Source organism: Diabrotica undecimpunctata, chromosome 3 (genome assembly GCF_040954645.1).
Source record: "Diabrotica undecimpunctata isolate CICGRU chromosome 3, icDiaUnde3, whole genome shotgun sequence".
NCBI classification, from domain to species: domain Eukaryota; kingdom Metazoa; phylum Arthropoda; class Insecta; order Coleoptera; family Chrysomelidae; genus Diabrotica; species Diabrotica undecimpunctata.
Window position 1 is genome coordinate 102,549,626 of NC_092805.1, and position 12,213 is coordinate 102,561,838.

At 33.2% G+C, this 12,213-nt stretch overlaps 1 protein-coding gene across 2 annotated transcripts in view; it reads left to right on the plus strand.

Moving 5' to 3' along the window:
* The first annotated feature begins 6,166 nt into the window (after nucleotides 1-6,166).
* Nucleotides 6,167-12,213, plus strand: part of LOC140437110 (uncharacterized) — a 92,142-nt gene continuing 86,095 nt past the window's right edge. For both annotated transcript variants that reach the window (XM_072526437.1, XM_072526433.1), the window contains exon 1: nucleotides 6,167-6,298. The gene's annotated coding sequence lies outside the window, so the exon portion shown is untranslated. The remainder of the gene's footprint in view (nucleotides 6,299-12,213) is intronic.

Here is a 12,213-nt window from a genome sequence, read left to right on the forward strand (position 1 = left end):
TAAATATATTATTCATGCACGGACCTCCTGCCCGAAAACACTTTTGTTCCTCTATTTTCTCATACTTCGATTCAATTCTATTCTGTATTATTTTGCCGTACAATCTCCATATTGAACTGGTGATGCTAATTCCTCTATAGTTCCCACAAATCTTTCTGTCACCTTTTTTTGTAGATAGATATTATACATGATACGTACCAGTCTGATGGGATAGTTACATTCTCTTTTTCAGTACTGGCTTGTCGTGCCAAATATGGTCGCCTAGAAATAATATTGGCATTGATACGAAAACGCCCTTTTCAATGTACTACCTCGAAGATCAACGGTCGAAGTTATACTGTTGAATTTTATCCACCGAACAACTTTTCCTTCTGGCTTTTTAAAATTCATGAGCCACTGCAAAGCGCTATGGTCAGTTCTAATTTAGTCGTCGTCAGAGAGTTGACCCCTAAAAATCATACGAACAAGCTGAATTGTGCCGAGAATATTAATTTTGGGACCCTAAAAAAGACGCAAAAGAGTTTACCTCTTTTACCCCCAGGCTTCCACCTAAAACCCCCCTAGTAGGGGGATAAAAACACAAAAAAATCGATTTACCAAGAATCTGTACGCCGTAGAAAAAAATGTTTCAAATAAAAAAAGAAGCTGAGATAATTTTAAACAAAAATGTTTCTAAGCACTTTTTGTGTAGAATGAACTGTTCTCTCAGAAACAACGCTTGAAGCGATCGTCGATTTTGAATATCAATTACGTGCGCGAAATCAATGTTAAATAAAATTTGTATTAGCTCGACGGTAAAAATTCGACATCTTTTGATCCAAGTGTCCTATCGACAAAAATCAAGATACGTTTTAAACGTAAAAAGTGCAGCTTTTGTACGCAGTTTTTGTATTTTGCCACGAATAAACTCCGTTTTTATAAAGGTGTTAAAAACGTGGCACGATTTTTGTCATTTTTTAAGATTCTCGTGAGATCAATAAAATTGATCACTTTCATTGACGAGTCATAGTAAAATTTCCATTTTTATAGATCAATCTTTAAAACCTATGACATTAAATTTCAATTTTGAGTTGTGACAACAAATATGAGGCAATTGGAATATGAATAAAAATCGCAGAATTTAATGTTTTAGATTACAAACGATCTCACGTCACGGGAAATGCCTCTAATAAGACGGATTTGGGTGTAGTTTTTAACAGATGTTTGGTTCTTTTGAAAAACGTACTAGTTTTATTGAAAAAAAAATTGTAAACGTTTTAGATTGTTTGTTGTGTGAAAGTTTAAATCCAGCTTTTTTTAAGCATATTTCAAATGCGTCACATTTGTTTATCAAAACACAAAACTAAAATTGCATGCTATAAATTTTGAAGGTTAGACTCTAGTTATCGAACCTTTGTAGTGGCCAGTCAATAAAAGGGATAGATTGTATTGATCTCATGGGAATCATTAAAAATGGCAAAAATCGCGCCACGCTTATTTATTTAACACCTTTATAAAATGTTAGTTTACTAGTGGCAAAATACAAGAATAGCAAACGAAAGCTAAACTCTCTAGCTTTAAAACGCATTTTAATTTATGTACATAGTACATTTGGATCAAAGAATTTTTACTGTCGAGCTGATACAAATTTTATTGAATATTGATTTCGCGCACGTAACTGACATTTAAAATCAACGGTCACTTCAAGCGTTGTTTATGAGAGAACGGTTCATTCTACACAAACAGTGCTTATAAACAATTTTGTTTAAGATTATCTCAGCTACATTTTTATTTGAAACTTTTTTTTCTACGGAGTAAAGATTCTTTTTAAATAGATATTTTTGAGTTTTTACTCTCCCCCCTTAGATGGAAGCCCGGAGGGGTAAAAGTGGTAAACTTTTTTGCATCTTTTTAGAGTCCTCAAATTAATATTTTTTGCAAAATTCAGCTTGTTCGTATGATTTTAGAGGTTGAGTGGCATTCTCGTCTCTGACGACTGGAGTAATTACAAAATTTCTGTTATAAAAGAAAGTATGCAAATATTCTAGTGTTTTTATAATAGCTAGGAGCTCTTTTCTGGTAACGCAATAATTATTTTTAGCCTCTTCTATTGTTTTACTCAAATATGCGATAACTTTTTCTTTGCCTTTATATTCTTATGCTAATACGGTGCCAACGCCATGCTGAGATGCGTCACAATCCAACAGAAATTTGTATCTTTCCGTGGGTAGGCTAGGATAGGTGTTGTTGTAAGTCATTTTCTTTTAATCTACGAAGCCATTTTGACAATCCAGTGTCCAGCCAAATTCAATGTTGTTTTCGGCTAGTCGATAAAGAGGCTTAGCAATTCGGCCAAAATCTTTGATAAATTTTCGGTAATATGAACAAAGTCCAAGAAAACTTCTACTTTGCTTTTTATTTCCTGGCTATTGTTTGAATGTCTTTGGTCAGTTGTGAGAGATCAATTTCAAGAGACCTATATCTACTAGTATTTCTAGTAGGACCATGTGACGGGTTTCTGAGTGTCAATCTAGGCGACCTTCTGACCTTATTCTTTGGTTCGTCTTTCCTTGCCTTCGATCGGCTTCTCCAAATTTATTTTGCAAATATCCTATTCTTCCACAATTAAAACATATTTTGTTTTCATTTTGAGTTTTTTGAAGAATGAAGAATGAATGAAGATTTTGCAGTATGCTTAAAATTTGGGATAGGTAGGTACAATTGGTCGCTGATTATCTGCCGTGGTGACTTCCTCATTTTCTGGAAATCTTATTTCCTTTAATTTTGGGTGAGTTTTGGAAATACTTTTAATTCATATTCCTAGACTGAGATTAGTGCTCCATTTAGCGTTTTGTGATGTTTTATTCGGAGAACTTGTTGCATTTCAATATCCTGTATTCCTTCTATGAATGTCTGTATAGCAATTTCTTCCAGAAAATCTTTAGATGAAATTGGGCACGCCAAATGCAATAATCTTTTAATGTCTGCTTCAAACTTTTACAAGCTTTCGTTATGTTTTTGATACTGAACTTCGAGCTGACTTTAGAAATCTTGTTTTAGATTTTGCTGGCCATATCTGTCTGTAAAAGAAGAAATAGAATATATTGCAAGGCTGTTGCTGCCTATCCTCGAAGCGACTCTACCAAGGAAGCTACCATTTCTTTCTCAGTCCAGCCATTTGCTCTAGCTGCAGCTTCGAATTGAAAACGATAATTTTCACATGCTGTTTGAACGTTGAATGCGGGTGGTTTTAAAAATTTGCTTTTTTTAATAATCTGGTTTAACTATGGATAAGATGATAAGGTTGTTTCTGCAGAAGATTTAATTAAGTTCCCATTCTAATCTTCCATATTTATTCACATTTACCACATTTTAATATTAGTATAGTGTTTTATGTCTCTTTGGAATTATAAAAATTGTTTCCTCGGTAGAAAGTAGTTACTTACTTATCACTAAATATTTTATAAATGTTAATAAACCTCAATTAATTTTAATAAAACATCCATTTTTTGTTGTGAATACGTTTTGCTCTATTTAGTAAGATGAGGGCAGCTTCCTTAATTTTTCTCTTTTTACTTTGTGTTTTTTTCATAACTATCAATGCGTCTTTCCATTGGTCTTTACGTTCATTGTCCCAAACATGTTGGGTTATCTGGGATCTATCAAAATATCTGTTTTTAATATAAGGTTCATGCTTGTTTTTTACTAACAATCAGTAATCCTGAAGTTTCACCCCAAATAAAAATTATCACAGGCACAAGGTACTTTATATATTCAATTATTTGATATTTTTTGAACATTTAAATTCCTTCTTGTAAAGGTTTTAGTATCTTTTTAATATTCCTTTAAGAGCGTAGGCGAAAAATATCGGGCCAATGCTTTTTAAGCATTCATTTTTTTCGAATCCTAAAAAAACTAATAAGTATTTTTGAAAAATTTAAACGCAGAATGAAAGAATACATTATTACTGAGGGCCGAAAGTTCTGAGGGCCCTGAAAACTTCTATAATGTTTATTTTAATAAGTTACGGGAGTGAAAAAAAGAGAAAATTTAGTGTGATTTTTAATTTCAAATATCTCATTCAAAAAACTTTTTGTCTATTCTAAGTGACTTTCGGCCCTCGGTAATAATGTAATCTTTCATTTGCGTTTAAATTTTTCAAAACTATTTGTTAGTTTTCTCAGGATTCGAAAAAAATGATTACATTTAAAAAGCGTTAGCCCGAAATTTTGCGCCTACGCTATTAAGTGTACGTCTGAGCACATGCGCTTGGTTGTATAGTAACTTCCAGTCAATTAAAGTCCAAGTTCAAATTTCAACATTATCGCAAACTAAATTTACTGGACACTTGGGACTGGGATCAGTGAATCGACTATGTACAAAAATGGCAAGTTACAATTTTGGCAAGAGCGTTTTTGACAGTGTAAATTTTGGCGAAAGCGTTTTTGACAGTGTAAATTTTGACAATATTAACTTAATATATCAATGGTTGTATAAAAGACAGAGAAACCCATTTAATCGAACTTCAAAACACGTATAAACTCCATTCGCTTAACTCGGGCATATTTTGACAGATTCATTGTCGGAAACCTACAACACAACAATTCCTACTTCTCAGTATTAATAGCTCAAGTATCCTACCATTGCATACTACTTTGTTTAAAAAAAGAAGAATTATTCTAAATAGTGGAAGTGTATACTAAACACATCAAATTTTAGGAAGTATATATTTAAAAAAATATATTTTAGTTGTTATAATTTAACATAAATATTTATTATATGGTGCAGATAAATAAATATTTATTGTAAGTAATTCGCAAAGTTCTATTTTATTTACTATTTAGTTTGTTTACTATTAATATTGGCTATGAGTACGTGTGCTTGGTTGTATAGTAATTTCCAGCCACTTTTAGTCTGTCAAAAAGTAACTAACTTCGCAAAAAAATAACTACTAAATTCACTAGACAGTTCGGACTGGGAATAGCGAACCGAGTTTAATTAATATTATACACGTATAATAACTTTTTTTTAATGGCATAGACTAGGTGTCAATCAGCTAGATATACCTAATTAAATTATAAAAAATAATAAAGTATGATTTCATTTTAGCTCTATTTTTAAATTCAATATCTAATTTTTGCCATCTATACATATGACTAAACCTATTCCAAATGACCTTTTAATTCATATTGAAGAATTTTATAATAAATATTTTTCCGTATTTCTCAAGAATCTGTCAATGGTTTCTAAATTTTTTTTGCAATGAGTCTCCTTGTCTAAGCAATGAACACTAGAAATTAGGCAACCAGTTTTCCTGCTACATGTGTGTGACATCTAGGGAGTAATGTCTAAACTTAAAAATAAATTAATTTAGTTCTAGTTCAGGCTTACATATATAGATGTCATAACTACGCTGTTAAATATAAAATGAGGTAAATAGTCTGAAAAGTAAAATAAGAATATAAATGTTTTAAAATACAACATAGTATTTGTTTATAAATAAAATTTTGTTTTAAAACTATGCAGAATAGAAAACTTCCTAACATTATTTACATGTCAGTTCCTAGCAGCTATGCAATTAGTAATACACTAATGTCAGCCTTGCTCAAATTTTTAAAAAATAAACTAGCGCTCTCGCCAAATCATAAACTGCCAAAACGCTCTCACCAAAGTTGTAAAACTGTCATTTTTAGGAATAGATTATTAATATTTATCGTAAAATTCGAAGTTCCAAAATTATTTGTTTGTGTTTTATAATAAATTTTATTGCGACTGATTTCTGCATTTAACTGTAAATATGTCATAATATACGTATGTATTAAAACAAGTGTTTTTCTTCCAAAACACGTTTTCGTCGGGGAAAGTAATTTGGGCTCTCTTATTTAATGATTTGATGAACACTTTTTAATGTTTATGATTTAAGTGGTAATTTAAATATTTTTATTTACTACTTAGCATCGATAATCATTTTATTTTTGTGTAATTATTAACAAATTTATTTCTTCATTTTTGATTATTTGATTTAATTTGATTTTTATTTTTGGAATTATAATGCAAAAGAAGTGTATCCAACTGAAGTATATTATATTTACAGATTTACCTATTTATTATATTTTACCTTACTATTTTTTCGTTATTCAGCACCAGTGATATCTTTAATGGTTATGCAACTAAAAAAGTTTCCTGTCATCCTCATCAAACGTCATCTGAAAAGTATTGTTGATTTCTGCGGATATTCTCTTAGAAGTTTTAGTTAAACATTCTCAAGAAAGTGTGTATCTAATTTGAAGCTGTTCAGAATCTCGGAACGAGGGCAAGAGTAAGTTACCACTAATTTTATTGCAGAGTAATTTTGGTATTATCAGATTCTGATACTGTTTTCTTGTGGAATGTTAATTTTTTGAGTTCTGTCCAATTTATGATTATCTATATCATATTTTATTGTATTCAATGGTAGTTAGACCATAGTTCGCGATAATTTAATAACTCAATGTAGCAAGTAATGAAACCCACTCAACGAATTATTTGAAATATTCTGACCGGCAGAAAAAACAGGCGAATATGATACATTTCATCTAGGCATTCATATTTAACTACTTTTTTATATCTAACAAAGAAGTAAAAATACTCTGTTACATAGATGATGCAACATTGATAGTCCAAGATACGGATAGTCTGCAAAGACTAGTCCACAGATTTAACATAAGAGCAACAAAACTTAATATGACAATCTCAACTCAGAAAACTAAAACAATAGTAATCAGAAAAGAATTAATCAGATGTAAAATAGAAATCGATGGCATCATTGTTAACCAAGTAATGGATATAAAATTCCTTGGAATTACACTGTCTAGTAATGGAGATCTGGACAAAGAAAAGAGATCAAGTACAAAAAGCATAAGTATGTAATAGTTAATAACACTATATACGAAACCGACAATTTACATTGAGATGGTCAAGAATTTATAAAGCCAGTGTAAGACCAATAATGACATGGATTAGAAACAAGGCCCGACACAGCCAAAACACAAAGACTACTGAAAACGGCAGGGATGAGAGTATTCAGAAAAATACAGGAAATAGGCTGAGAGATCGAAAGAGGAGTGAAAACATTAGAAGAATATGTAACGTACAATGGGGGAGACCCGCGAGGTCAAAATAACAATAGATGAATCACCAATCAGTAGAAGCAATATCGAAAGACAGCGAAAAAATGAAGTGACAACCGTCCATAGAGGTATCAATCTACCAATAAACAAGCAGAACTGCCTCTAAAGACAAAGAAGAAGATCACCTAAGTTACGGTCTTCCTCTTTGACGTCTAAGATTTTCAGGTCTCTAATGTATAATTATTTTGTTTCTATTACGAATCCAGTCTGTTTTTCTGTCTGACAGGCTAATATTTAGCATATGCCCATAGATATATGTATGTATGTAAGAACATGTAGTTCTCACTGATCAAAAACCCCTGTTTATGTACTGGGGGTATTTTTTGTTTTTTACTATATAAGAGAGTTGCTTGCTCTACAAAATGACAACAGTGTTCTACATCTGCGTTTATTTGGAAATTAGTTTTTATTGAAAAATTTGGGTACAATTTTTCGTCTTAGAGAGTTCCAAAGTATTCACTGTGAATTTAAAGAAAGGGTGGGTTATATGTTTTAACTCCGTCAGTGTTTACTGCTATGAAACAAAAGAGTGAGCAGAGACAGATCAAAATGTGACTTCGCTCTCAGGAAGTTTTTTTGCAGTGCTCTTGGTAACACAGAGGCCGAGAAGATCCAAGGTACTGGGCCAGTAAGTTTGTTCCTGTTTGGGGGCCAATACGTGGATTCTTTCGTCGATAGACTTTGAAGGTTGTCGTTTTGCATTCCTTATGATTGATAATTATAGACACCTAGTAGGTGTGTTTAGAGTTGTAATCACAACCAGCAAGAAATCTATTACTAGGAATTTTAAAATACTTTTCGAACGGTTCAATAATAATAATACGATGCCATGTGGGACAGTACACTACTGGGATCTGCTAGTTAGTCAATTTTGTATTTACTGGGTTTATAGTGTTTAATGTGTTTCTGATTATGTCTAATAGCTAATTATAGTCCGTCTAGAAAGTATCCGGAATTTTATATTTTCCCTAATTTTAATAGATTTCCTTTTTGTAACATTTTAAGACAAAAGTAATGCATCAAGTAGGTTGTGCCGATAATAGGTTATGAACAAAATCGCATGACAATACCATCTGTCAAATATTGTTGTTTGTAAACAGACTATAAGATTTGTGAAATAATGCCGCAAGTAGAAAAAAGAAAAGTGGTGGAATATTTGTATAGAAAGGGTGTCCGAAACGTTAAAAAATTAGTGCAATTGACTGAACTCGGAAAAAGTGCAGCGTATGAGATAATAAAGAGGATAAAGGATGGCAAAGATATGAGACATAGACCAGTTTCGGGTAGACCGCGTAAGATTCGCGGAAACAATTTAAATGCTTTAGTGGATTTAGGACGAAAAAATCCGCGCCTAGGTTTTCGAAAATTAGCGAACAGATTTGGAAATCAACGAAGAATAAAAGTGTGCCCAGAAACTGTCCGCATGTCACTAAAAAAGCAAGGCTACATATCAAGGAATCCAAAAAAAAATCCCTACAATGACACCTCTGCAAAGGCAACGAAAAATAGATTTTTGTCAACGTTTTCAAGAAGATAATTTTAATAATGTCTTTATATCTGATGAAAGTTGTTTCCAGCTTGGAGCAAATCATCTAAAGGTCCTATCAAGAGAAAATGTTACCGTTCAAATTTCCAAATTTCTCACTAAAATAATGGTTTGGGGAGCAATATCCCAGCGTGGTGCTACACCTCTCTGTATAGTTAATGGTACTGTTGATAGTGCGAAATATTGCGATATCCTAAATGGTTTTCTTCTTGAAACGGCTCATGTTTTATATCCAGAGGGGTGGCGTTTTCAGCAAGATAATGTAAGATGCCATACTTCTGCTTATACTCAAGCTTGGATGCAAGAACACGAATTGGCAACAATTCCGTGGCCAGCAACATCTCCAGATCTTAGCCCCATTGAAAACATATGGGGACTTATGAAGATTGAAGTGGTACGACCAGCGCCACGAGATAAAAAAGGTTTGATTCGGTTAGTTTTCCAGGCCTGGAACACCATTACCGAAAATTATGGCCTTGACCTAGTTTCGGGTGTACCTGGACGTTTAGTTAAGTGTTTAGATTTAATTGGGGGTTGTATAAGTAAATGAGATGAATTATTTGTTGAAATTTTATATTTCAAGCGATAGAAATAATTACCGTAAAATTATAATTCTGCTTTCTTTTTTCCGGATACTTTCTAGACGGACTATATTATGTCTAATACTTCTGAGAGCCCTACGGTTTTGAAATTTGCTGTCATCTTCTTGTTGTAATAGGATGAGGTCCTGACATTTCTCCGATTTGCCTTCCTGTTACGCTGATGTTCAGTTGGCATGCCAACGTTTTGGGGGCTTACCAACTAGACATTTTGATTTAGATTTTTGTATTTTGACACATTTTGCAATTGAATTAGACCTAGCCATTCTACGCGGCTAGGTCTAGACTGCGGCGCCTTACTCTTACCGATTTAACTCTACGTAAGTCTCTTGTATTAGCAGAAGTCAGTATGAAGCTGACGCAGGTCTTATAAACTTACTTCTTACTTTCTGTGGTCATGTATTTATTTCTTCATATTATTATGTCCCGTATATACCCTGATATTGTTTTGATCTGATTATCTACCTCATTGCTTATACTTCTGCTGTTTGACGTCTCTACCTCTAAATAATTGAAATTCATTACCTGATATAATATGCCCATCTATTACTAACTTGCATCATATCGGATCTTTCGCCTTCTGTACAGAAGGCGTTCTAGGTCGTCTTCATTTTCAGGCATGGGCTAAGGCTATGTATCTGTCTGATGAGACTTTAACTTCTCTTGTCAGACCCCATACTACAACAGAGGAAGCCGAAGTTACAGAGGAAGATATAACTAAAGCACTAAAAAAAGCCAAAAACAACAAAGCACCGGGACCGAGGAACATAAAAAAAGAAACTGCTTAAATATGGAGGCGTAAGGATCGTATCATTTATACGAGTGTTGTTCAGTAAAATCAAAGCAGGAGATGAGATTTCAGAGGAGTGGAATCTATCATACATATCCTTCAAAGATGACAAAATCTCCCCAAATAGCTATAGGGGGATCAGTGTAATGCCTTCAATAGCAAGAACCTTTTCCACAGTAATAAAAGAAAAAATAGAACAACACGTCAACAACAAAAGTCAGATCGTGTCTAGATAATATATTATCATGAGACAGGCAATAGAAAAGAACAAAGATAAAAGTATTGAAACACGTATTACTGGTGAATACAACACGGACTATATAAAAAAATCAGGCTTTGAAAAGATGTTATAGAAAATACGGAACAATGGGCATACCAGTACAAGGGATTACTAAGGGACAGACGAAGAACAGACAGACAAGAAGACGAAGAGGAAGACCTGCTACAAGATGGAAAACATACATAAGAAATGCTATGATAGATAGAGACCTCAGAGAAGGTGACTGGGAAAATATCGTGCTGTGGAGGACGAACACGGCGAAATCATAATGGGAAAAAGCCGAGGACGAAAAGACCCCATTCTTATTCTTTTTTTATTATTAATATTAAGTTGCTTTACAAGGTTTATATGGTTGGCTGTCATATACTATATAATTGAGAATTTTAGTGCGGTGAATTGTGTTTCATATATAAGCATTTTGTCTATTTTCTAATTAATGATAAAAATCTTCAATTATTCGTTTATGTTTTGATAAAATATTGGCATAATAGTAAACAGGTTGAGCATTGTACTCATCTGCTGCTGAATATGTTTTTATTCTGCGAGCTTTTGTGAAATACTCGACGACTTTTTATCTTCTTGTTTTGGTATACTATTAAGTTTGTATTAGTTTGTTGTCTCTTGTATATTAGATTGATGCAGCAGCAAAAGTTATGATGACCTAGTCATAGGCTTTCGCCTCTTCAAGGTATGACTGCCCTTCTTTTTTGTTGCGGGGGTCTGAATAGGGTATTTGTAAACTTACATTTGTGTTGGCCTGGAAAATTGTGGTAGATGTGAGGGAGGGTGTGTTTTTATTTCTCAGTATTCGCTCAGGTTGAAGTTGGTTACCATTTACTCTTCGCGCCTATTTTTATAAGTCTATATACTGCGATATTTAAGGGGATTATTTCGAGGATGTTCCAGAACTCATCAGGAACTTCGTTGCCCGCTATGTTAGTTTGATGGGGTTGTCATTTCATTTATATGGGGTTCGCAACTATTTTTCTTGGAGAGGGGTACATGCTCTTCAGAAGTTTTAAATAAAAAGTATGGCCTTTGGAGTTTGCGGGGTGATTAGCCTCGCATAATACATATTTCACATTGTTTGATCTTTTCTTTGTGGGTCGATGTTAGGTTACGTGATCACCAATGCATTTTGACATAGCTCATTTGTGTGCCTGTATCTTTAAAGCCTGCAGTTTTGAGGAATCTCTTCTCTTTAATTGTGAATAAAATCGATATCTAATATTTTCTTGTTGGCCTAGTTTGGCTTTAAATCGACAAACAACGTTGGTTATACACTCTTGGTAAAAAAAAAATTCGGAAAATTGCATTTTGTATGTTTTTTTAAACTATGTAGGTGTTAAGTGGTTTAAATGGGGAGGAACTAAACATTAATAATAAAAATGGTTTATTTAAAACACTAAAAAAGTAATAATAGGAAAAATGGCTAACCCAAAAGAAAATAATAAGTAAAATACGTTAAAATTGTTCGAAAAATTAAACAAAAGAAAAAATAAAATTTTAATTGCCCACAGTTGGTTATTCTTTAGGTTTAGTATCGAGTATTGCCTCCCCTACATTTACGGAAGATTGCAATACGCCTAGGCATACTTGCAATACGTTCTTGAATCTGTTCTTGCGGTATATGTTCCCATTCTTCATTCAACGCTATTTTCTGCTCTTGAATCGATTCTGGCAATGGTTGCCTCTTTTTAATCTTTTTTCCTAAAATGTCCCATAAATGTTCTAATTGATTCATGTCAGGACTACAAGCGGGGCAACCCGAAACGAGAATTCCGACAGTATTTAGGTAGTCATCACGATTCACGCAGTGTGTGGACTCTCATTATCTTTCATAAATAAGA